The sequence below is a fragment of the Coregonus clupeaformis genome, chromosome 34 (assembly GCF_020615455.1).
Source record: "Coregonus clupeaformis isolate EN_2021a chromosome 34, ASM2061545v1, whole genome shotgun sequence".
NCBI classification, from domain to species: Eukaryota; Metazoa; Chordata; class Actinopteri; order Salmoniformes; family Salmonidae; genus Coregonus; species Coregonus clupeaformis.
In genome coordinates, this window is record NC_059225.1 from 36,372,503 (window position 1) to 36,398,571 (window position 26,069).

At 44.0% G+C, this 26,069-nt stretch overlaps 1 non-coding gene across 1 annotated transcript; it reads left to right on the plus strand.

The window, feature by feature from the left end:
* Nucleotides 1-6,357: 6,357 nt before the first annotated feature.
* On the plus strand, nucleotides 6,358-6,470 carry LOC121550133. The gene has a single exon (XR_005996916.1). It is a non-coding gene; the product is annotated as a U5 spliceosomal RNA (small nuclear RNA).
* Nucleotides 6,471-26,069: the final 19,599 nt, after the last annotated feature.

The following is a 26,069-nucleotide window of genomic DNA, read 5'->3' on the forward strand; positions in this document are numbered from 1 at the left end:
CAGAGGCGTTATTCATTGTAACAGATGAAAGTTGGACCATGTATCCCCATTGACTCTAAATCAGACGATGAGGACCTGCTTAGACGGGACGAACCAGACCACAACGACGAGAACGAAGGTTATCGTGTCCAGGGCCCTACTCAAGCATCAGAAGAGTATGTAATTCCATTGTTATTTATTACTTCTAATACTACTATTACTAATTTATTGAATGAGTACAAAACATACATTCTAAAATATCTATTTGAGTAACTGAAGCTCAACGTAAGTTAGCGCTAGCTTAGCTAGCTTAGCTTAGAGGCCCACGCGCAAGTTGACTTACAATAGAACGCTATATGTATTATTTCTTGTCACTGAATTATCACTTTAGTCAACATTCTCATAGTTCTAACTATTTATTTTATATATCTGACTGTTTTGAGTCAGATTTGTCAATGAATGAATACAAGTGTGTTTTAGTCATGATTTTCTTTTCTCTTTTGTCTTGTTTGTACAGTGAAGATGATTATAGGGGTGATGAGCCACAGCCAGAGCATCTGCCTCCTCAGCCACTGCTTCCCCTTCCTCAGGCAGAGCTTCCCCTTCCTCAGGCAGAGCCTCCTCTTCCTCAGCCTGGCCTCTTGTCTAGACAACGCACTTCTGCTCCCCTCCCTCGGCCACGGTCTTCATCGGACACTGAGTCCCCTGTAAAGAGCCCTCAACCCAAAAGAAAAGGAAAAGTTTTCTCAAAGTCAGCGCATCCAAGTCAGCGTGGTGGAGGTAGGCCTGCCACTCTAAGAGTCGGGGAGGAAGAAGAGGAAGAAGAAGATAGGTGGCATGAGAAGAGAAAAAAATGGTCTACATTTTGTGTGACAACCCACCCAATGACACCATATAATTGTTTATAGTTTTGGGATGTGTGTAATTTTTGTTTTTAAATTTGTTGTTTATAGTTTCTAATAAATCTGCTCAGTTTGGAGTCAAACTTTCCCATTGTATGGTTTATTTTAATGGGAACACATATAGAGGTCTGGGAGAACATAGGAAACAACATCAAAACAGTTGTATTTTGATGGAATGTACACATATAGTGATATGTTAGTGAAATTAAATGCCTTTTGCTGTCTGGTACCTGATAAAGTCAAATGGCACTGATGGTGCCCAAATCTACCCAAATATCTCCATTTGGTAATCCGCCTAAACATACTTCAACTAAAACCCCTACAACTTTGGTTTAATTTACTTTATTGGCATCAAACTTCACATAAGTACTCATCAGATATTGGGCTATGGTCCCATAGTGTTTAGGGGCTGCAGCTGCATAAGTCCAATACATTATTCCCTATAAAACCTGAAGTTACTTTCAGGCGGCATCAAAACCTCCCAATTTATGCTGTGTTCTAGCTTCATGTACTCTGACATAGTAATACCCACATTAATTATTTCACTTCAAGATACATCTCACATATGTTACCTTTTGCTACCAAGATTATGTTGATAGCCCTTGTCGTTTTGGAGATATACTCTATTCAATTTGGGCATGCATTTTCGAGGCAGGCACTTTAGCCAGGTGCCTATTGATGAAGAGGTTAAATGCCCCCAACCATAATCTGGGAATATATTAAATTCAGACTACACATGAATACATACCACTACCTACAGTTGAAGTCGGAAGTTTACATACACTTAAGTTGGAGTCATTAAAACTCGTTTTTAAACCACTCCACAAATTTATTGTTAACAAAATATAGTTTTGGCAAGTCGGTTAGGACATCTACTTTGTGCATGACACAAGTAATTTTTCCAACAATTGTTTACAGACAGATTATTTCACTTATAATTCACTGTATCACAATTCCAGTGGGTCAGAAGTTTACATACACTAAGTTGACTGTGCCTTTAAACAGTTTGGAAAATTCCAGAAAATGATGTCATAGCTTTAGAAGCTTCTGATAGGCTAATTGACATAATTTGAGTCAATTGGAGGGTGTACCTGTGGATGTATTTCAAGGCCTACCTTCAAACTCAGTGCCTCTTTGCTTGACATCATGGGAAAATCCAAAGAAAATCAGCTAAGACCTCAGAAAAAAATTGTAGACCTCCACATGTCTGGTTCATCCTTGGGAGCAATTTCCAAATGCCTGAAGGTACCACGTTCATCTGTACAAACAATAGTGCGCAAGTATAAACACCATGGGACCATGCAGCCGTCATACCGCTCAGGAAGGAGACGCGTTCTGTCTCCTAGAGTTGAACGTACTTTGGTGCAAAAAGTGCAAATCAATCCCAGAACAACGGCAAAGGACCTTGTGAAGATGCTGGAGGAAACAGGTACAAAAGTATCTATATCCACAGTAAAACAAGTCCTATATTACTCACTGAACTATTAATCAAAGAACGTCAGAAACAACAAAGGTAAGACGAAGTTTGTTATTGTTACCAAAAGTAGTGTCTGATAGAATAAAACCACTTGAAAAGATACTCTAGGGTCTCTCTCTCATTCCGAGTCGATTTCAATGAGTTTCCATCGTTTTACATGGCCAACAATGTGTTTGAAGAAGAAGTCAGTAGTTTGGTTCAATCACAACAGGAACTGTTTTGTCGCCATCTTCTAGATATATGATGCAATCCCGGTGGTTTATCATTGTGCTCATTTAATTCTACAGATCCAGAGCTTTCGATAGAGGGGTCACATATCCAGGTGCGCACCTCATTGTCTCATATTAGTTGACTTGCTGCATTACGCATGGTTACGCAGAGCGCACCACAACACTAGAATTTCGGAGGTAAAACGCAAAGTTTATTCAAATATGGCAGGCTCTAGTAACAAATATACAGTTACAGAGGCGTTATTCATTGTAACAGATGAAAGTTGGACCATGTATCCCCATTGACTCTAAATCAGACGATGAGGACCTGCTTAGACGGGACGAACCAGACCACAACGACGAGAACGAAGGTTATCGTGTCCAGGGGCCCTACTCAAGCATCAGAAGAGTATGTAATTCCATTGTTATTTATTACTTCTAATACTACTATTACTAATTTATTGAATGAGTACAAAACATACATTCTAAAATATCTATTTGAGTAACTGAAGCTCAACGTAAGTTAGCGCTAGCTTAGCTAGCTTAGCTTAGAGGCCCACGCGCAAGTTGACTTACAATAGAACGCTATATGTATTATTTCTTGTCACTGAATTATCACTTTAGTCAACATTCTCATAGTTCTAACTATTTATTTTATATATCTGACTGTTTTGAGTCAGATTTGTCAATGAATGAATACAAGTGTGTTTTAGTCATGATTTTCTTTTCTCTTTTGTCTTGTTTGTACAGTGAAGATGATTATAGGGGTGATGAGCCACAGCCAGAGCATCTGCCTCCTCAGCCACTGCTTCCCCTTCCTCAGGCAGAGCTTCCCCTTCCTCAGGCAGAGCCTCCTCTTCCTCAGCCTGGCCTCTTGTCTAGACAACGCACTTCTGCTCCCCTCCCTCGGCCACGGTCTTCATCGGACACTGAGTCCCCTGTAAAGAGCCCTCAACCCAAAAGAAAAGGAAAAGTTTTCTCAAAGTCAGCGCATCCAAGTCAGCGTGGTGGAGGTAGGCCTGCCACTCTAAGAGTCGGGGAGGAAGAAGAGGAAGAAGAAGATAGGTGGCATGAGAAGAGAAAAAATGGTCTACATTTTGTGTGACAACCCACCCAATGACACCATATAATTGTTTATAGTTTTGGGATGTGTGTAATTTTTGTTTTTAAATTTGTTGTTTATAGTTTCTAATAAATCTGCTCAGTTTGGAGTCAAACTTTCCCATTGTATGGTTTATTTTAATGGGAACACATATAGAGGTCTGGGAGAACATGGGAAACAACATCAAAACAGTTGTATTTTGATGGAATGTACACATATAGTGATATGTTAGTGAAATTAAATGCCTTTTGCTGTCTGGTACCTGATAAAGTCAAATGGCACTGATGGTGCCCAAATCTACCCAAATATCTCCATTTGGTAATCCGCCTAAACATACTTCAACTAAAACCCCTACAACTTTGGTTTAATTTACTTTATTGGCATCAAACTTCACATAAGTACTCATCAGATATTGGGCTATGGTCCCATAGTGTTTAGGGCTGCAGCTGCATAAGTCCAATACATTATTCCCTATAAAACCTGAAGTTACTTTCAGGTGGCATCAAAACCTCCCAATTTATGCTGTGTTCTAGCTTCATGTACTCTGACATAGTAATACCCACATTAATTATTTCACTTCAAGATACATCTCACATATGTTACCTTTTGCTACCAAGATTATGTTGATAGCCCTTGTCGTTTTGGAGATATACTCTATTCAATTTGGGCATGCATTTTCGAGGCAGGCACTTTAGCCAGGTGCCTATTGATGAAGAGGTTAAATGCCCCCAACCATAATCTGGGAATATATTAAATTCAGACTACACATGAATACATACCACTACCTACAGTTGAAGTCGGAAGTTTACATACACTTAAGTTGGAGTCATTAAAACTCGTTTTTAAACCACTCCACAAATTTATTGTTAACAAAATATAGTTTTGGCAAGTCGGTTAGGACATCTACTTTGTGCATGACACAAGTAATTTTTCCAACAATTGTTTACAGACAGATTATTTCACTTATAATTCACTGTATCACAATTCCAGTGGGTCAGAAGTTTACATACACTAAGTTGACTGTGCCTTTAAACAGTTTGGAAAATTCCAGAAAATGATGTCATAGCTTTAGAAGCTTCTGATAGGCTAATTGACATAATTTGAGTCAATTGGAGGGTGTACCTGTGGATGTATTTCAAGGCCTACCTTCAAACTCAGTGCCTCTTTGCTTGACATCATGGGAAAATCCAAAGAAAATCAGCTAAGACCTCAGAAAAAAAATTGTAGACCTCCACATGTCTGGTTCATCCTTGGGAGCAATTTCCAAATGCCTGAAGGTACCACGTTCATCTGTACAAACAATAGTGCGCAAGTATAAACACCATGGGACCATGCAGCCGTCATACCGCTCAGGAAGGAGACGCGTTCTGTCTCCTAGAGTTGAACGTACTTTGGTGCAAAAAGTGCAAATCAATCCCAGAACAACGGCAAAGGACCTTGTGAAGATGCTGGAGGAAACAGGTACAAAAGTATCTATATCCACAGTAAAACAAGTCCTATATTAACATAACCTGAAAGGCCGCTCAGCAAGGAAGAAGCCACTGCTCCAAAACCGCCATAAAAACAGCCAGACCATGGTTTGCAACCGCACATGGGGACAAAGATTGTACTATTTGGAAAAATGTCCTCTGGTCTCATGAAACAAAAATAGAACTGTTTGGTCATAATGACCATCGTTAAGTTTGGAGGAAAAAGGGGGTCGCTTGCAAGCCGAAGAACATCATCCCAACCGTGACGCATGGGGGTGGCAGCAGCATGCTGTGGGGGTGCTTTGCTGCAGAAGGGACTGGTACACTTCACAAAATAGATGGCATCATGAGGAAGGAAAATTATGTGGATATATTGAAGCAAAATCTCAAGACATCAGTCATGAAGTTAAAGCTTGGTTGCAAATGGGTCTCCCAAATGGACAATGACCCCAAGCATACTTCCAAAGTTGTGGCAAAATGGCTTAAGGACAACAAAGCCCTGACCTCAATCCTATAGAACATTTGTGGGCAGAACTGAAAAAGCGTGTGCGAGCAAGGAGGCTACAATCCTGACTCTCTCTCTCTCTCTCTCTCTCTCTCTCTCTCTCTCTCTCTCTCTCTCTCTCTCTCTCTCTCTCTCTCTCTCTCTCTCTCTCTCTCTCTCTCTCTCTCTCTCTCTCTCTCTCTCTCTCTCTCTCTCTCTCTCTCTCTCTCTCTCTCTCTCTCTCTCTCTCTCTCTCTCTCTCTCTCTCTCGCGCCCGTTAATGGGAGATGGCGCTGTAGAGGACAGGTATTGCAGTACCTACGGGAACGGTGCATCGCTTTTCTCCCATTGTCAAGGAAAACAACTACACGGAGGTAGGTAAACATCCAGCAGAAGAAGAGAGAAAGAAAACTATTCCAAACTGAAAGAAGGGGCGAAGCGCTTTCGTGCGGTCCAGCGTTTTCCCTCCATTTTCTTAAAAACCCCACAAGAAAACATATATTTTAATGTACCAGGATAGTGTGTTTGCATCTGTGTGTGTCTGTCCATGTCTGTTTTTGACCAAAAACAGAACAAATACTTCACCAGGATAGTGGGTCTGTGTGTATTTGTGTCTGTCTGTGACTTTTTCCCCACAGCCCCCGAAAACTTGGCGAGTGGGTTCGGGGACATCCCGCGAGAACCCGGCCTAGAGTAAACAGAGTGCGTCTCGGGCCCCAACCTCTGACTTCCATACGACTCTGGTTTCCACTAAGCACAAGCCTTTCGCCTTTTACTAAAGACTTCCGTGGAGAGGAACACTTACGAGTTCAATGTATTTTTGGAGGGGCTTTGCTTCTGGCAGAGCCCGATATCTTGTTTCAAGAGAAATCAACAGAGACGGTGTCTGCCTGCCGCGCAGACTTTTTGCTCAGGTATTTGAGTTCATGCTGGCTGACCAGCGTATTTGTCCAGTCAAAGTAGTCACTCGGCCAATTGAATTCAAGCCCGACAACGACGACTGGCGTATTTTCCGGCCTTTGAACAAATAGTGTCACTGGACATAAAGAGCTAGTAGTGACTTGACGCATCGGCAACTTTTTGGAAAAAACACTTGACTGTCGGCAGGGAAACGTTAAGGGGAGGGAGGGGTGGCGTGGGAGGAGCCCACTTTTGCCAAACCACAGAGGTCTCCCGAGACCCCCGGGTGCCCGGTGGGTGCAGGGGTCAATTTATGGGTTATCGCTTCTCTGCCTTTTGGCTAAGATTAAGTTATGTACTGAGGTACCACAACCCCTTAGTCCTAAAGCCATGGCCGGAAGGCAGGATCATCAGTCAGTCAGAGGGGATGGACTGCGCAATACTTTACAGTTTTTATGGAAGAACAAGGGCAGGCAGATTGGGAATCGAGAATGGTTCATCAGGACGGTGATCATTGGTTTAAGGGTAGAGCATGTTTTCTGCCTCTAGCGGAACACAGCTCCAGAGGGGTATGACCTTTCCCTAAACAGCCAGTCCTTGTACAGGCGGTGTATGGACACATGCAAAGAGAAGGCAGCCAGTGGGCCTCTCGAACTTCCAGGTTTTCCCCTTGTATAGGTTGGATTTGAAGATCAGAACTGTACAATCCCTATGTGGGGAATGACAGCATTGGTGCTTTCCTAGGCCGGTTTGGGAAAGTGAGTCCCGGGGTACGGTATCTAAGGGACGGGTACGGGATCTGGTCGGGGAGGAGGCAGTTTCGGGTCGTACTGAAGAGGGATCCGGAAGGAGTCGATAAACTGTTTCACCCACCAGCCTATTTCTCCATTGGAGCGGACCGAGGGTACCTGTTTTATTCAGGCCAGCCAAGTTTTTGCAGAAACTGCCGCAACTTTGGCCACGGGGTGCACCCTGCTGAAGTGTAGAAACTACGGGAAGCCAGGTCATGGGGCAGCCAACTGCAGGGAAGCCAGAGTCTGCAACGGCTGTGGGAAGCAGGGCCAAATTTTCAAAGACTGCCTAAGGAGACAACGGACCTATGCGGACGCAGCCGACGATGGCCCCGAGGTAGGTGCTGCGGACTCTCCTTTCCGGCCAATAGAGGAGGTTCTTGAGGAAATTCGAGCGGCTGCAGCTGAGGTGGGAAAAGCTCAGGGGGGAAGTGCAGCAGAGGAGGTCCAGACGAAGGAGACCTTGGAGGAGATTGAGCTGCTGAAGGGCGCCTGGGAGGATAGTCTGCTGAGCGAGATGTCAGACGACTCTGCTACACCCACCCGTTCGCGGAAGATGAGGTAGTGTTCGGCTGGCGGCATCTTTGGACAATGGACAGTCAGGGTTTGAATACAAGGGGAAAAGGAAGAAAAGGAGGACCATAGACCTGGTGTTGATAGAAGAACACAGGAGGCCATCTGTGGCCATCTCCAACAGGTTTACAGTACTGAACCCTGATACCGGGAATGAAGGGTCAGATGTGGGGGCCGGGACCCAGGGTTTTTGAAGCTTCAGCGCTGGCGGTCTCCGAGGCCTCGATAGTGCGGACTGGGGATCAGCTCCAGGGGTCCTTTTTGATTCCGGCAGTTTCCGAGAAGGATGCCTCGGAGGTGGACACCAATCCTGAGGAGGCTTCAATGGACTGTGCACAGGTACTTTCCAGGAGAGACTACTCTTCGAGCCCTGTGGAGGCATCGTTGGCCTGTGGACAGGTAGCAACCTATGTGGACTCCTCTTCCAGCCCCGAACGCTCCTTTGTGGCACCGGGCATGCCGAACAGTTACCTCTACCTGGAAGGGGTGAGTGGCTTGTGGATGGGGGAGGGTTCTGTCTGAGATAGACTGTACTTACCCTGGGCGATCTTGTTCGTTTTTTCTCTCTTTTGCATGGCCCTATTTACAGCTGTGACAGTGAATGTCAGGGGATGAAGAGAGGTGTGTTTCAGTGCCTTTCCTGAGTGTTTATGTGTGTATTGATACTCTAGGGGGCGCTGCACAGTGGTGCCCTGCAGCATTTGTTTGTTTGTTGTTTAAACTCGTCTGTTTTTGTTGCTTTGTTTATGGTAGTTTTATGTTGCATCGGATTACCGATTAGGCTATGGTAGAGCGACATGAAGTGTGTACAGTGGATTATTCTTCTACTTGGATTACTTTTGCTGGTACCTGAAACAGCATGATAACTTTTGAGAAAGTCGGCAGCGCCACATATCCACTATAGCAGAAACTATCCTTTACAATGTAATAACTCAAGTTCGGGAGAATGGATCAAAGGGGACATACCTGCAGAGATCGTGAGACAAAACAACCGGGTGAAGGACTACTAAAAAGGAAGAGGAAAAGGGGAAGGAAAGGAGGTGTGCAGCAGAGGTTGAGGAGGAACAAAACAAAGATCCCGCTTCCTATTATCCTGCTCTCCAATGTCCAATCACTCTAGGGGAAAATGGACAAATTGCGGGAAAACTCACGGTATCTCTATAAATACAGGGAGGCCTGTGTGATGGCCTTTTCTAAAACTTGGCTGTCGGAGGCAGTGCCTGACACTATTACTCGGATGGACAGAGACAGTGAAGCTACTGGTAAGGAGCACGGAGGCAGAGTCTTTGTTCTGATAAATTATAGATGGTGTAAAACTACAATTGTCAGGAAATAAATATGCACTCCTGATGTAGAGCTAATGTCAGTGTCACTGCGAACGTTCTACCTCCCCTGTGAATTGCCCCAGCCGTTTCTGACAGTTGTTTACATCCATCCAAGAGCTAGCAGTGTCAATGCAGCTGACATTTTTAACGTCACTCAAGAGCTTGATGCGATTTCCCCTGATGCACCCAAATTCATCATTGGGGATTTCAATAGCTGCGCTCTCAAGCACACTTTGAGTACTTACATCCTTGGCCAGACCTCCCCTGGGTGGATCAGATCATAACTGTTCTTCTACGACCAACTTATAGACAGTTACTCAAAATGGAGGTGGTGGTGGAAAAACAAATACTGGTGTGGGACAATGACAGTATTGATCAATTGCAGGGATGCTTTGATTGTACTACCTGGAGTGTATTTGAAGAATCATCAGCTGACCTGAACGAGATTAATGAAGTAATATCTGGCTATATTGAATTCTGTGTTGATTTGGTGATCCCCCAAAAAACATGTAAGATATTACCTAACAAACCATGGGTGACCAAAGAATTGAAAACATTTGTATTTATTATGGAACCACATTATCTGCTGCCAAGGCAGCAGCTACGCTTCCTGGGGTCCAGAAAAATTAAAACATTACAATACATTCATAAGATTTCACCACATATTAAGGCCTCTACTCTACTACCACATATCTATAACACAAAATCCATGTGTACATGTGTGTATAGTGCGTATGTTATCATGTGTTTGTATGCATCTGTCTATGTTTTTGTTGCTTCACAGTCCCCGCTGTTCCATAAGGTGTATTTTTATTTGTTTTTTACAATCTAATTTTACTGCTGGCATGAGTTACTTGGTGTGGAATAGAGTTCCATGTAGTCATGGCTCTATGTAGTACTGTGTGCCTCCCATAGTCTGTTCTGGACTTCGGGACTGTGAAGAGACCTCTGGTGGCATGTCTTGTGGGGTATGCATGGGTGTCCGAGCTGTATGCCAGTAGTTCAAGCAGACAGCTCGGTGCATTCAACATATCAATACCTCTCACAAATACAAGTAGTGATGAAGTCAATCTCTCCTCCACTTTGAGCCAGGAGAGAGATTGATATGTTAGCTCTCCGTGTATATCAAAGGGCCAGCCGTGCTGCCCCTTTCGGAGCAAATTGCAATTTTCCTAAGTTCTTCTTTGTGGCACCTGACCACACGACTGAACAGTAGTCCAGGTGCTACAAAACTATGGCCTGCAGGACCTGCCTTGTTGCTAGTGCTGTTAAGAATGCAGAGCAGCGCTTTATTATAGACAGACTTCTCCCCATCCTAGCTACTATTGTCTCAATATGTTTTGACCGTGACAGTTTACAATCCAGGTTTACTGCAATCAATTTTGTCTCCTCAACTTGCTCAATTTCCACATTATTCATTACAAGATTTAGTTGAGGTTGAGGGTTTAGTGAATGATTTGTCCCAAATACAATGCTTTTAGTTTTCTGAAATATTTAGGACTAACTTATTCCTTGCCACCCATTCTGAAACTAACTGCAGCTCTTCAAGTGTTGCTGTCATTTCAGTTGCTGTAGTAGCTGACGTGTATAGTGTTGTCCGTACACATACACACTGGCTTTACTCAAAGCCAGTGGCATGTCGTTGGTAAAGATTGAAAAGAGTAAGGGGCCTAGGGAATTCCTGATTCTACCTGGATTTTGTCGGAGGCTTCCATTAAAGAACACCCGCTGTGTTCTGTTAGACAAGTAACTCTTTATCCACAAAATAGCAGGGGGTGTAAAGCCATAACACATCAGTTTCAGCAACAGACTATGATCAATAATGTCAAAAGCCGCACTGAAGTCTAACAAAACAGCCCCCACAATCTTTTTATCATTAATTGCTCTCAGCCAATCATCAGTAATTTGTGTAAGTGCTGTTCATGTTGAATGGCCTTCCCTATAAGCGTGCTGAAAGGATTGGTAACAGGCTGATTGGTCGGCTGTTTGAGCCAGTTAAGGGGGCTTTACTTCCCTCCAGGCCTGAGGGAACACACTTTCTAGTTTGCTTAAATTGATGCTTAAAACTAAGAAACAAGTGTTTGCCTCCTGGAATCCACTAGAAAGAAAAAAAGAGGTACAGAGAGGTGAACAAAAATATTGAATAAAGGCAAGATGCCAGTACATGGAAAATGTGCAATAGATAATGTCACAGGGAGACACTCTGTCTGCCTGGATGGGCATTAAGAATATGGCAAATGCCCCCTTTAAAGGGAGGCAACATAGCGATCCCTGCCCGGACGAGAGGTGTGCCTCTACAACCAATGAACTAAACGAGATCTTCACCCGCTTTGCCTGTCTGGAGGAGGATGTCATGGCAACCGAGAGCGCGCTTGTCATCAATGAGGAAGTTGTACAACGAGTGCCTGATAACATAAGTGGTCTTGTCTTGAAACACTGTTCCGCTCAGCTGAGCGGTGTCTTCTGCGCTTTCTTCCAGCGGTCCCTGGATACATTGGAAATTCCATCTCTATGGAAAAAAAAGATATTGTTATACCTTTCCCAAAAACCTCTCATCTATCTGCATCAAATGACTACAGACCTGTTGCTCTTACCTCTGTCTTGATTAAATATCTTGAAAAGATCATCAAGGTAGACATAATCAACACCAAACACCTTCTTGACCTCCTCCAATTTGCATACCGGTCGGAGAGAGGAACAGATGATACCATCCTTTCGTTCTTACACTACCGGTCACTAGTTTTAGAACACCTACTCATTCAAGAGTTTCTTTATTTTTACTATTTTCTACATTGTAGAATAATAGCGAAGATGTCAAAACTATGAAATAACACATTTGGAATCATGTAGTAACCAAAAAAAAGTGTTAAACAAATCAAAATATATTTTATATTTGAGATTCTTCAAATAGCCACCCTTTGCCTCGATGACAGCTTTGCACACTTGGTATTCTCTCAACCAGCTTCATGAGATCGTCACCTGGAATGCAGTTCAATTAACAGGTGTGCCTTCTTAAAAGTTAATTTGTGGAATTTCTTTCCTTCTTAATGCATTTGAGACAATCAGTTGTATCGTGAAAAGGTAGTGGGGGTATATGGAAGATGGTCTTTTACCAAATAGGGCTAAGTCCATATTATGACAAGAACAGCTCAAATAAGCAAAGAGAAACGACAGTCCATCATTTCTTTAAGATATGAAGGTCAGTCAATCCGGAAAATTTCAAGGATCTTGAAAGTTTCTACAGAGGATAAGTTCATTAGAGTTATTAGCCTCAGAAATCGGCAATTAACTGCACCTCACATTGCAGCCCAAATAAATGTTTCACAGAGTTCAAGTAAGACACATCTCAACATCAACTGTTCAGGAGACTATGTGAAATCAGGCCTTCATGGTCGAATTGCTGCAAAGAAACCACTACTGAATGATACCAATAATAAGAAGAGACTTGCTTGGTCCAAGAAACACGAGCAATGGACATTAGACCGGTGGAAATCTGTCCTTTGGTCTGATGAGTCCAAATTTGAGATTTTTGGTTCAAACCGCCATGTTTTTGTGAGACGCGTTGTGGGTGAACAGATTATTTCCGCATGTGTGGTTCCCACCATGAAGCATGGATGAGGAGGTGTTATGGTGTGGGGATGCTTTGCTGATGACACTGTCTGTGATTTATTTAGAATTCATCCCATCTGGTTTGCGCTTAGTGGGGCTATCATTTAGTTTTTCAACAGGACAAAGACCCAACACACCTCCAGGCTGTGTAAGGGCTATTTGACCAAGAATGAGAGCTGCATCAGATGACCTGGCTTCCACAATCACCCGACCTCAACCTAATTGAGATGGTTTGGGATGAGTTGAACCGCAGAGTGAAGGAAAAGCAGCCAACAAGTGCTCAGCATATGTGGAAACTCCATCAAGACTGTTGGAAAATCATTCCAGGTGAAGCTGGTTGAGAGAATGCCAAGACTGTGCAAAGTTGTCATCATGGCAAAGGGTGGCTACTTTGAAGAATCTAAAATATATATTGATTTGTTTAACACTTGTTTTGGTTACTACATGATTCCATATGTGTTGTTTCATAGTTTTGATGTCTTCACTATTATTCTACAATGTAGAAAATAGCAAAAATAAAGAAAAACCTTGAATGAGTAGGTGTGTCCAAACTTTTGACTGGTACTGTATATGTATTTGTGTGTGTATGTACAATTACACAAATGTAGAAAATATTGTAAAATACAAAAAAACAAAGCATATATACATTTAAAAATAAATAAGAGGTGGCTGTTTTGCCTTGTATTTAATTGTTGACAGCCAGTAGTCACCATATTTATATTGCAGAAGGCGACAGATTTAAATTGATTATGTTGTGCAACGGAAGTTGTTTTCTGTTGGTGGTGAGCACACTTGTCCAACAAAAACATAGGATATATTTGTTGTCTTAAGGGGTAAGGTGTTACAGGCTTTGGTTTTTCCATTTATGTTTTGAGGCTGGACCTTAGCAGGTATAGCTCGTTAGCACGTAGGGCGCACCGATTGGTGTCACCTTGTTAGTCGATATGTGTTACAGCTGTGCTGGTTGCCATCTCGTTAGTGGGAAGGTGTTTCACCTGTGCTGGCCCAGGTGCTATTTAAGAGTGACTGGCCCAGTGCTTCAGTTGTCTTGAGATATGTGGAAGGTCAACACCCTTTTAGTTGGTGCGCCCTACTTTGATTTCTAGACAAACAATCCTTTATCTGATTTTGTTTTGCGCCATGTTTTTGATTTGCTTCCTATCTTTAGGTTTGGTGTGGGTTTTTCTTTAGTTTGCCTCTTTCGGGCAAATTTGGTGGGTGTCTTTTAGGTTCTAGTTGTTGTTGCTAGTCAACTTTCAGTGGACAACCCAATGAGTGTCTTTCAGAACCCCTCCTAAAACCCTGCCTGTTTTGGTTGTTGTTCAGTGACTCTGTTAGTTCCTCCTTCTGGTTGAGCAACATTTTTCAATGCAGTTAAGATGCAGTTAATCAAGGCAGGTTTGAAACTGAGCTCCTTCTGGAAGATTTTTCTGGAGAAATCCAAATGAGAACTCATTCTCTTTTCCCCCTTCGCTTTCAAGAGGAGGCGCACAGCATGGTGCCTCCTCTTGTCAGCCTGTGTTTGTGGAAATGTGAAATTAATGTGGATAATATAACTCATTAGATCTGGTAAAATAAATTACAAACAAAAAACATGTGTTTTCTATTTTTATGTTCCATCTTTAAAATGCAAGATGCCACAATCTAATATTGCAGTTAAAAGCACAATTTAGTTTTTGGCCACTAGATGTAAGCAGTGCGTGCAAAGTTTCAGATTGCTCCAGTGAAGCATTGCAATATTTTGTATCAAGTCTGCCCAAATGTGCCGACTTGGTCAATTGACACATTTTCAAATACATAACTATAGAGAACATACAAAAATGTTATGGTAATACAAAATGTAAGTTTACACACTCCCAGGAATGTCATACATGATGGACCATTAGCTTATACACTAACTTAAACACATCTAGATGGCCGTGCGGGGTGGGTGTGGAGCCAGAGACAGCAAGGGTTCAAACTGTAGAACCCAGTTCCTACATTTGAATATAAAAATTGATTTTATCGAACAAAAGTACACTACGTTTTATCTCTGGGAACCTCAGGTTGACAAATCAGAGCAAGATTACTGAATGTAAGTACATGATTTGCCTTCAGAGGTGAATGTATCAAACCAGTTGCCGTGATACGTTTTATGTTGTGCACTCTCCTCAAACAATAGCATGGTATTTTCTCACTCTAATAGCTACTGTAAATTGGACAGTGCAGTTAGAAATCAAATCAAATAAAATAAAATTTTATTGGTCACATGCGCCGAATACAACAGGTGCAGACATTACAGTGAAATGCTTACTTACAGCCCTTAACCAACAGTGCATTTATTTTAAACAAAAAAAGTAAGAATAAAACAACAACAAAAAAAGTGTTGAGAAAAAAAGAGCAGAAGTAAAATAAAGTGACAGTAGGGAGGCTATATATACAGGGGGGTACCGTTGCAGAGTCAATGTGCGGGGGCACCGGCTAGTTGAGGTAGTTGAGGTAATATGTACATGTGGGTAGAGTTAAAGTGACTATGCATAAATACTTAACAGAGTAGCAGCAGCGTAAAAAGGATGAGGTGGGGGCAGTGCAAATAGTCCGGGTAGCCATGATTAGCTGTTCAGGAGTCTTATGGCTTGGGGGTAGAAGCTGTTGAGAAGTCTTTTGGACCTAGACTTGGCACTCCGGTACCGCTTGCCGTGCGGTAGCAGAGAGAACAGTCTATGACTAGGGTGGCTGGAGTCTTTGACAATTTTGAGGGCCTTCCTCTGACACCGCCTGGTATAGAGGTCCTGGATGGCAGGAAGCTTTGCCCCAGTGATGTACTGGGCCGTACGCACTACCCTCTGTAGTGCCTTGCGGTCAGAGGCCAAGCAGTTGCCATACCAGGCGGTGATGCAACCAGTCAGGATGCTCTCGATGGTGCAGCTGTAGAATTTTTTGAGGATCTGAGGACCCATGCCAAATCTTTTTAGTCTCCTGAGGGGGGAATAGGCTTTGTCGTGCCCTCTTCACGACTGTCTTGGTGTGTTTGGACCATGATAGTTCGTTGGTGATGTGGACACCAAGGAACTTGAAGCTCTCAACCTGTTCCACTACAGCCCCGTCGATGAGAATGGGGGCGTGCTCAGTCCTCTTTTTTTTCCTGTAGTCCACAATCATCTCCTTTGTCTTGGTCACGTTGAGGGAGAGGTTGTTGTCCTGGCACCACACGGCCAGATCTCTGACCTCCTCCCTATAGGCTGTCTCATCGTTGTCGGTGATCAGGCCTACCACTGTTGTGTCATCGGCAAACTTAATGATGGTGTTGGAGTCGTGCCTGGCCATGCAGTCATGGGTGAACAGAGAGTACAGGAGGGACTGAGCACGCACCCCTGCGGGGCCCCCGTGTTGAGGATCAGTGTGGCAGATGTGTTGTTACCTACCCTTACCACCTGGGGGCGGCCCGTCAGGAAGTCCACGATCCAGTTGCAGAGGGAGGTGTTTAGTCCCAGGATCCTTAGCTTAGTGATGAGCTTAGAGGGCACTATGGTGTTGAATGCTGAGCTGTAGTCAATGAATAGCATTCTCACGTAGGTGTTCCTCTTGTCCAGGTGGGAAAGGGCAGTGTGGAGTGCGATAGAGATTGCATCATCTGTGGATCTGTTGGGGCGGTATGCAAATTGGAGTGGGTCTACGGTTTCTGGGATTATGCTGTTGATGTGAGCCATGACCAGTCTTTCAAAGCACTTCATGGCTACAGACGTCAGTGCTACGGGTCGGTAGTCATTTAGGCAGGTTATCTTAGAGTTCTTGGGCACGGGGACTATGATGGTCTGCTTGAAACATGTTGGTATTACAGACTCAGTCAGGGACATGTTGAAAATGTCAGTGAAGACACTTGCCAGTTGGTCAGCACATGCTCGGAGTACACGTCCTGGTAATCCGTCTGGCCCTGCGGCCTTGTGAATGTTGACCTGCTTAGAAGTCTTACTCACATCGGCTACGGAGAGCGTGATCACATAGTCATCCGGAACAGCTGGTGCTCTCATGCATGCTTCAGTGTTGCTTGCCTCGGCTGAGCATAGAAGTGGTTTAGCTCGTCTGGTAGGCTTGTGTCACTGGGCAGCTCGCGGCTGTGCTTCCCTTTGTAGTCTGTAATAGTTTTCAAGCCCTGCCACATCCGACGAGCGTCAGAGCCAGTGTAGTATGATTCAATCTTAGACCTGTATTGACTCTTTGCCTGTTTGATGGTTCGTCGGAGGTCATAGCGGGATTTCTTATAAGCTTCCGGGTTAGAGTCCCGTTCCTTGAAAGCGGCAGCTCTACCCTTTAGCTCAGTGCGGATGTTTCCTGTAATCCATGGCTTCTGGTTGGGGTATGTACGTACGGTCACTGTGGGGACGACACATCGATGCACTTATTGATGAAGCCAGTGACTGATGTGGTGTACTCCTCAATGCTGTCTGAAGAATCCCGGAACATGTTCCAGTCTGTGCTAGCAAAACAGTCCTGTAGCTTAGCATCTGCGTCATCTGACCACTTTTATATTAACCGAATCACTGGTGCTTCCTGCTTCAGTTTTTGCTTATAAGCAGGAATCAGGAGGATAGAGTTATGGTCAGATTTGCCAAATGGAGGGCGAGGGAGAGCTTTGTATGCGTCTCTGTGTGTGGAGTAAAGGTGGTCTAGAGTTTTTTTCCCTCTGGTTGCACATTTAACATGCTGGTAGAAATTAGGTAGAACGGATTTAAGTTTCCCTGCATTAAAGTCCCCGGCCACTAGGAGCACTGCATCTGGATGAGCGTTTTCCTGTTGATTAATGGCCTTGTACAACTCATTCAGTGCAATCTTAATGCCAGCATTGGTTTGTGGTGGTAAATAGACAGCTATGAAAAATATAAATGAAAACTCTCTTGGTAAATAGTGTGGTCTACAGCTTATCATAAGATACTCTACCTCAGGCGAGCAAAACCTCGAGACTTCCTTAGTATTTGATTTTGTGCACCAGCTGTTGTTTACAAATATACACAGACCGCCACCCCTTGTCTTACCAGAGTCTGCCGTTCTGTCCTGTCGATGTAGCGTATAGCCTGCTAGCTGAATGTTATCATTGTTGTCGTTCAGCCACGACTCCGTGAAACATAAGATATTACAGTTTTTAATGTCCCGTTGGTAGGATAACCGTAATCTTAAATCGTCCATTTTATTCTCAAAAGCTTGAACGTTGGCTAATAGGATTGATGGGAGAGGCAGTTTACTCGCTCGCCGTCGGATCCTTACAAGGCACCCGGATCTGCGTCCGCGATATCTCCGTCTCTTCCTCACGCGAATGACGGGGATTTGGGCCTTGTCGGGTGTTTGTAGGATATCCTTCGCGGCCGCCTCGTTGAAGAAAAAATCTTCGTCCAATGCGAGGTGAGTAATCGCTGTCCTGATATCCAGAAGCTCTTTTTGGTTATAAGAGACGATGGCAGAAACATTATGTACAAAATAAATTACAAATAACGCGGAAAAACACACATAATAGTACAATTGGTTAGAGGGCTGTAAAACGGCAGCCATCTTCTCCGGCGCTGTTCTTCTCTTAGAAGGTAATCTTTCTGCCCATAAAATTCATGTCTTTGTCCTGGAAAGTTTACTGTTACTTACAACAGTCATGCTAATCACATTAGCGCACGTTAGCTCAACAGTCCCATATATGGGACACCGATCCAAATAACGTGAACTTACCAACAAGGCCCGGAAGGTGAGATGACAAACCAGCTAAACCAGCATGGCCGGCTAACCAGCCAGCTAGAAATCCAGTCAACCCACCAACCGCACCAAACCGACACAAAGGGGAAGGGGCACAAATGAGGAAACGCACCCCAAACAAGACAAACTAAAAAAAGCTAGGAGGCTAGCAGGCCGGCCAGCCAAAAAGCTCCTCAGTTGACAAAAAATGGGGGGGGGAAAAGTAGGGAAACAAGATGGAGGGGAACAACAAAAACACACCGCTTAGCCACCAAGGTCCTGCATAAAGCCCTGTGGTCCATGCAGAGCAGATCCTCCAGGCACTCAGTGTGCCTTCTGCTCCTCTTCACTGCATGTTGGAAATGAGCCGTGAGGGTCTACGCCTTAGGGCGGGAGTTGTCCCAGGCTACCAACCTTTGCAGAGTGAAGGATAGCCAAAAGAAAAGCCTTGAACCTGTGGTTACAAGGACTGACGTAACATTTACATATCGATGAAAAGAAAGTGTCCAACATAAGAGGGAGGTCAGGAACACCCCTTCCTCCACTGATTGCACCATCCATTCCCTTTGTACATGTAACAAGGAGGCAAAGGAAAAACAGGCCAAACAAACTGAAGACAGAAGAATGTCTGTTTTAATGATGAGAACCCGTCCACTCATAGAGAGCTGACGAGCTTTCCAAAGGCCCACCCGGGAGCGCACTTTTGAGTTCCTCTGCACCCAATTGATGCCCTCGCTACCTGCCACTTCAAAATCCACCCACAGGATCCTCATAGGCCTCGAGCAGAGTGAGAGACCACTGAGGACTTCCCCATGTTGAAACTAGCCCCCTTATGCCTGTGCAAACTCCCCTAGGACCACCACCACCCTGGCGATACTCCCCTCGGACGTCAGAAACAGCGTCATGTCATCCGCGTACTGGGAGATCTTGACCACCGACGAGCCACCGCCAGGGAGACGGAGGCCCAAAATACTTGTCTGCCCGGAAAGCTGCTGCCAGAGGCTCCATGTACAAAACAAAAAGCAGTGGGGAAATCGGCAACCTTGACGTACTCCAGTCTGCTGAGGAACCACCTCACTGAAATGCTAATTTAACTAAAACCCTACTTCCCACTCCAGTATATAAAATCCCCACCCACCTCAAAAACCCTTCCCCAAATCCCATCCTTTCCAAAACACACAAAAGAAACCCATGATGCACCTTATCAAAAGCTTCTCCCATGTCTAGGCCCACCAACATGAGGTGCACCCCCGTATTACTTGGGCCCAAGTAATACAGTCCCTCACCAGACTCAGGTTCCAGTGGATAGACCTCCCCTCCACCACACAGGTCTGGTCCTTATGTATGACATGGGGCAGAAACTTCCTGAGGCGGCCAGCTAAAACACGGGCTACCACCTTGTAGTCTGCACACCATAGTGTAATGGGCCTGTAATTCCCCAGGTTATACCTTTCCTCTTACTTTAAAAAGCAGCGTCAAGACCCCCTCCCTCATTGAAGACCCCAAAATCCCTGAATCAAACTCTGCATTAACTACAGAAAGAATCTATCCCCCAATCTCCCAAAAGGTAACATAAAACACCAGAGGAAGCCCATTGAATACTGGCACCTTGTTGGTAGGTAAGCCCCGCAAGGCAGCCTCAACCTCCGCAAGCTCGAAAGGGCGGTCGAGGTCAGACTGCCTTCGGGGGAATCTTTCTCCCCAAAAACCCCAAAAAGACACTCTTCCTAACCGTCTGTGTCCTTCTCCCTAAAGGATTCTTGGTAGAAAGCGGATGCTGCCTCCACCATCCCCTTTCGGTCAGGTACCATTCCATTCTGTTCACAGCTGAGCAATAACTGCTTTGGCACAGGCAGCTTTAACAATATGAACTGCTAGCCTACCTAAACTCAAACTTGTCCCTTTGACACCTGAAGAGAAAATCCCTGGCCTTCTCCTGAAAATAACTAACTTTTTAAAACCTCCATCTTCTCCACATCCCTCCTCTCACCCTTTTCTCAGCTGACACCAAGGCAGTCAGATCCCCCTGAAGGCGCTGAAAAAGCTCCCGAAATGGCCAAGGTGCGCACATTGCACGCTACACACTCCCACCATTCGACTAAAGATCCAAAATGGGGCTTGAGGTCCCCCGATAACTCATAATGGGATTTAAAGGCCTCCCTAAAAGAAAGATCCCCCAAAATCTTAGTTTAACTCCCAAAAACCTCCCCCAAACATAGTTACATCAACCGAGAACATTACCTGCACTTGGCAATGGTCAAAAAAACAGACAGGAGAAACGGTGACTCGAGAGACCGGCACAGATGCAGGTAAAAACAAAATAAATTCGACAACAGGAACCCCTTGACTTTGCCCACATCATACCCTCCCCCGTGGGTCGACAATTCTGAAAGAAAAATTCTTATCCACAGAAACATAAGGTAGGCTAAAATCCCCAGTACCTTAAATGGAGACATTGAACAAGGCCAAAAAAAGATATTTCCTACCTCGAGGTTCAGCAGGTGCATAAACGTTGATGAAGCGAATCCCAATCCCCCACCAGTCTGCATCAACTACTAAGTGTTACATCTTCTTGTATCATTAATTACTTGATACCCTAGAAACTCATCATAACAGTGCCCCACTAGCACCATCTCTGGGTTGGCATTATGCCCATTATCTCAACATGTTCCTTTTCATATAGAATTAGCTTGAGCACTTCATACCATTTTTAATAATGCAGTGAAAATACCTATTTACATTATCAACTTTTTTTTTTGTATAAGCCCTTGTCCTAGTTTGTCGCACTGGTAGCATATTGGCCACCTCTGGGATCCTCAGGGCCTCTCCTGGCAACTCTGGGATGTCGGGCACCTCTGGGAGCCTCAGGGCCTCTCCTTCCTCTTCCACATCCTCCTGAAATTGTGGAGGCATGGTCGGCAGAACTGCCCTGGTGGGGTCTCCTCATTATGTGTCCTGCCAACACCATCCAGAGGATATTCAGTCTTCCCATGTGGCCCTCCTGTGCCCTATGCTCTCCTGAACTGGCGTATGTTCCTTCGACACTTTCGGCCCTTTACTTCCACTTCATATGACATTGCGCTGATGTGCCCTATGCATGTGCCAAGACTCCATGTGGCATCCCTGGCTTGAGGTGACAGGAGCACTCTGACAGCTTGGCCTTGTTTTATTACAGGGAGATTTTTTGCATGCTGGTCATAGTAATGTTTTGACTTGTCCTGACGTGTACGATTGTGTGCCTGAACATCCCTGATGACCTTTGGTGCGAGGAGTTTGGGAGTTGTTGGCAACAGAGAGCGAGTACGTCTAGACATTAAGCGCTGTACAGGACTGCTGCCGAAGCCCTCTGTGGGAGTATTTTTCCACGCCAAAATGGCTTGCCACACATCTGTGCCTTCCTGCATAGCCTTTGTGATGAGTCTTTGCTATTTTTACTGCTGACTCCGCCTTACCATTACTCTGACTGTGGTAGGGTGAGGAGGTCACATGATGGAACTCCCAGGCTTTTGCAAAAAAGCAAAGTCTTGACTAGTGAACTGGGGCCCATTATCCATAACTACACCACTGTCAGGTATACCATATCTGCTAAACTGCTGCTTACAACAGTCGATGATGCAAGTGGCTGTTGTGTCAATCACTTTCTCCACCTCCCAAAAATCTGAATAGTAGTCCACTATAATCAGAAAAGGAATGTTCTTGACTGTGAACAGATCCACTTGTCCAATGCTCGTGTTTCTTGGCCCAAGCAAGTCTCTTCTTATTATTGGTATCCTTCAGTAGTGGTTTCTTTGCAGCAATTTGACCATGAAGGCCTGATTTCATGCAGTCTCCTGAACAGTTGATGTTGAGATGTCTTACTTGAACTCTGTGAAGCATTTATTTGGGCTGCAATCTGAGGTGCAGTTAATTGCCGATTTCTGAGGATTGTAACTAATGAACTTATCCTCTGAAGAAACGTTCAAAGTTCTTGACATTTTCCGGATTGACTGACCTTCATGTCTTAAAGTAATGATGGACTGTCGTTTCTCTTTGCTTATTTGAGCTGTTCTTGCCATAATATGGACTTAGCCCTATTTGGTAAAAGACCATCTTCCGTATACCCCCACTACCTTGTCACGACACAACTGATTGTCTCAAATGCATTAAGAAGGAAAGAAATTCCACAAATTAACTTTTAAGAAGGCACACCTGTTAATAGAAATGCATTCCAGGTGACGATCTCATGAAGCTGGTTGAGAGAATGCCAAGTGTGCAAAGCTGTCATCAAGGCAAAGGGTGGCTATATTGAATTTATAAAATATATTTTGATTTGTTTAACACTTTTTTGGTTACTTCAGGATTCCAAATGTGTTATTTCATAGTTTTGACATCTTCACTATTATTCTACAATGTAGAAAATAGTAAAAATAAAGAAACTCTTGAATGAGTAGGTGTTCTAAAACTATTGACCGGTAGTGTAAGAACGAGAGGATGGCATCTGTTCCTCTCTCTGACGAGTATGCAAATTGGAGGTGGTCAAGAAGGTGTTTGGTGTTGATTATGTCTGCCTTGATGATATTTAATCAAGACAGAGGTAAGAGCAACAGGTCTGTAGTCATTTGATGCAGATAGATGAGAGGTTTTTGGGACAGGTATAACAGATTTTTTTCCATAGAGATGGAATTTACAATGTATTCAGGGACCGCTGGAAGAAAGCGCAGAAGACACCGCTCAGCTGAGCGGAACAGTGTTTCAAGACAAGACCACTTATGCTTTCAGGCACTCGTTGTACGACTACCTCATTGATGAGAAGCGCGCTCTCGGTTGCCATGACATCCTCCTCCAGATAGGCAAAGCAGGTGAAGAACTCGTTTAGTTCATTGGTTGTAGAGGCACACCCTCTCGTCCGGGCAGGGATCGATATGTTGCCTCCCTTTAAAGGGGGCGTTTGCCATATTCTTAATGCCCATCCAGTCAGACCGAGTGTCTCCCTGTGACATTATCTGTTGCACATTTTCCATGTACTGGCATCTTGCCTTTATTAAATATTTTTGATCACCTCTGTACCTCTTTTTTTCTTTCTAGTGGATTCCAGGAGGCAAACACTTGTTTCTTATTGTTAAGCATCAATGTAAGCAAACTAGAAAGTGTGTGACCTCAGGCCTGGAGAGAAGCAAAAGTTATTCACCTACCTAAGAATAGTAAAGCCCCCTTAACTGGCTCAAACAGCCGACCAATCAGCCTGTTACCAATCCTTAGTAAACTTTTGGAGAAAATGGTGATTAACCAGATAAAATGCTATTTTACTTTCAGCAGGCTTATAGGGAAGGCCATTCAACAAGAACAGCACTTACACAAATGACTGCTTGGCTGAGAGAAATGAATGATAAAAAGATTGGGGGGGACTGTTTTGTTAGACTTCAGTGCAGCTTTTGACATTATTGATCATAGTCTGTTGCTGGAAAAACTGATTTGTTATGGCTTTACACCCCATGCTATGTTGTGGATGAAGTTACTTGTCTAACAGAACACAGCGGGTGGTCTTTAATGGAAGCCTCTAACAAAATCCAGGTAGAATCAGGAATTCCCTAGGCCCTTTACTTTTACCAATCTTTAACAACGACATGCCACTGGCTTTGAGTAAAGCCAGTGTGTATGTGTGCGGATGACACCACTACACGTCAGCTACTACAGCAACTGAAATGACAGCAACACTTAAAGAGCTGCAGTTAGTTTCCGAATGGGTGGCAAGGAATAAGTTAGTCCTAAATATTTCTGAAAACTAAAAGCAATGTATTTGTGACAAATCATTCACTAAACCCTAAACCTCAACTAAATCTTGTAATGAATAATTTGGAAATTGAGCAAGTTGAGGAGACAAAATTGCTTGGATTAACCCTGGATTGTAAACTGTCATGGTCAAAACATATTGAGACAATAGTAGCTAGGATGGGGAGAAGTCTGTCTATAATAAAGCGCTGCTCTGCATTCTTAACAGCAGTAGCAACAAGGCAGGTCCTACAGGCCCTAGTTTTGTCGCACCTGGACTACTGTTCAGTCGTGTGGTCAGGTGCCACAAAGAAGAACTTAGGAAAATTGCAATTTGCTTCGAACAGGGCAGCACGGCTGGCCCTTTGATGTACACGGAGAGCTTACGTATCAATCTCTCTCCTGGCTCAAAGTGGAGGAGAGATTGACTTCATCACTACTTGTATTTGTGAGAGGTATTGACATGTTGAATGCACCGAGCTGTCTGCTTGAACTACTGGCATACAGCTCGGACACCCATGCATACCCCACAAGACATGCCACCAGAGGTCTCTTCACAGTCCCGAAGTCCAGAACAGACTATGGGAGGCACACAGTACTACATAGAGCCATGACTACATGGAACTCTATTCCACACCAAGTAACTCATGCCAGCAGTAAAATTAGATTGTAAAAAACAAATAAAAATACACCTTATGGAACAGCGGGGACTGTGAAGCAACAAAAACATAGACAGATGCATACAAACACATGATAACATACGCACTATACACACATGTACACATGGATTTTGTGTTATAGATATGTGGTAGTAGAGTAGAGGCCTTAATATGTGGTGAAATCTTATGAATATATTGTAATGTTTTATTTTTCTGGACCCCAGGAAGACTAGCTGCTGCCTTGGCAGCAGATAATGGAGATCCATAATAAATACAAATACAAATGTTTTCAAATCTTTGGTCACCCATGGTTTGTTAGGAAATATCTTACATGTTTTTTTGGGGATCAACAAATCAACACAGAATTCAATATAGCCAGATATTACGTCATTAATCTTGTTCATGTCTTCTGATGATTCTTCAAATACACTCCAGGTAGTACAATCAAAGCATCCCTGCAATTGATCAATACTGTCATTGTCCCACACCAGTATTTGTTTTTCCACCACCACCTCCATTTTGAGTAACTGTCTATAAGTTGGTCGTAGAAGAACAGTTATGATCTGATCCACCCAGGGGAGGTCTGGCCAAGGATGTAAGTACTCAAAGTGTGCTTGAGAGCGCAGCTATTGAAATCCCCCATGATGAATTTGGGTGCATCAGGGGAAATCGCATCAAGCTCTTGAGTGACGTTAAAAATGTCAGCTGCATTGACACTGCTAGCTCTTGGATGGATGTAAACAACTGTCAGAAACGGCTGGGGCAATTCACAGGGTAGGTAGAACGTTCGCAGTGACACTGACATTAGCTCTACATCAGGAGTGCATATTCTTATTCCTGACAATCGTAGTTTTACACCATCTATAATTTATCAGAACACAGACTCTGCCTCCGTGCTCCTTACCAGTAGCTTCACTGTCTCTGTCCATCTTAGTAATAGTGTCAGGCACTGCCTCCGACAGCCAAGTTTTAGAAAAGGCCATCACACAGGCCTCCCTGTATTCATAGAGATACCGTGAGTTTTCCCGCAATTCGTCCATTTTCCCCTAGAGTGATTGGACATTGGAGAGAAGGATAATTGGAAGCGGAATCTTTGTTTTGTTCCTCCTCAACCTCTGCTGCACACCTCCTTTCCTTCCCCTTTTCCT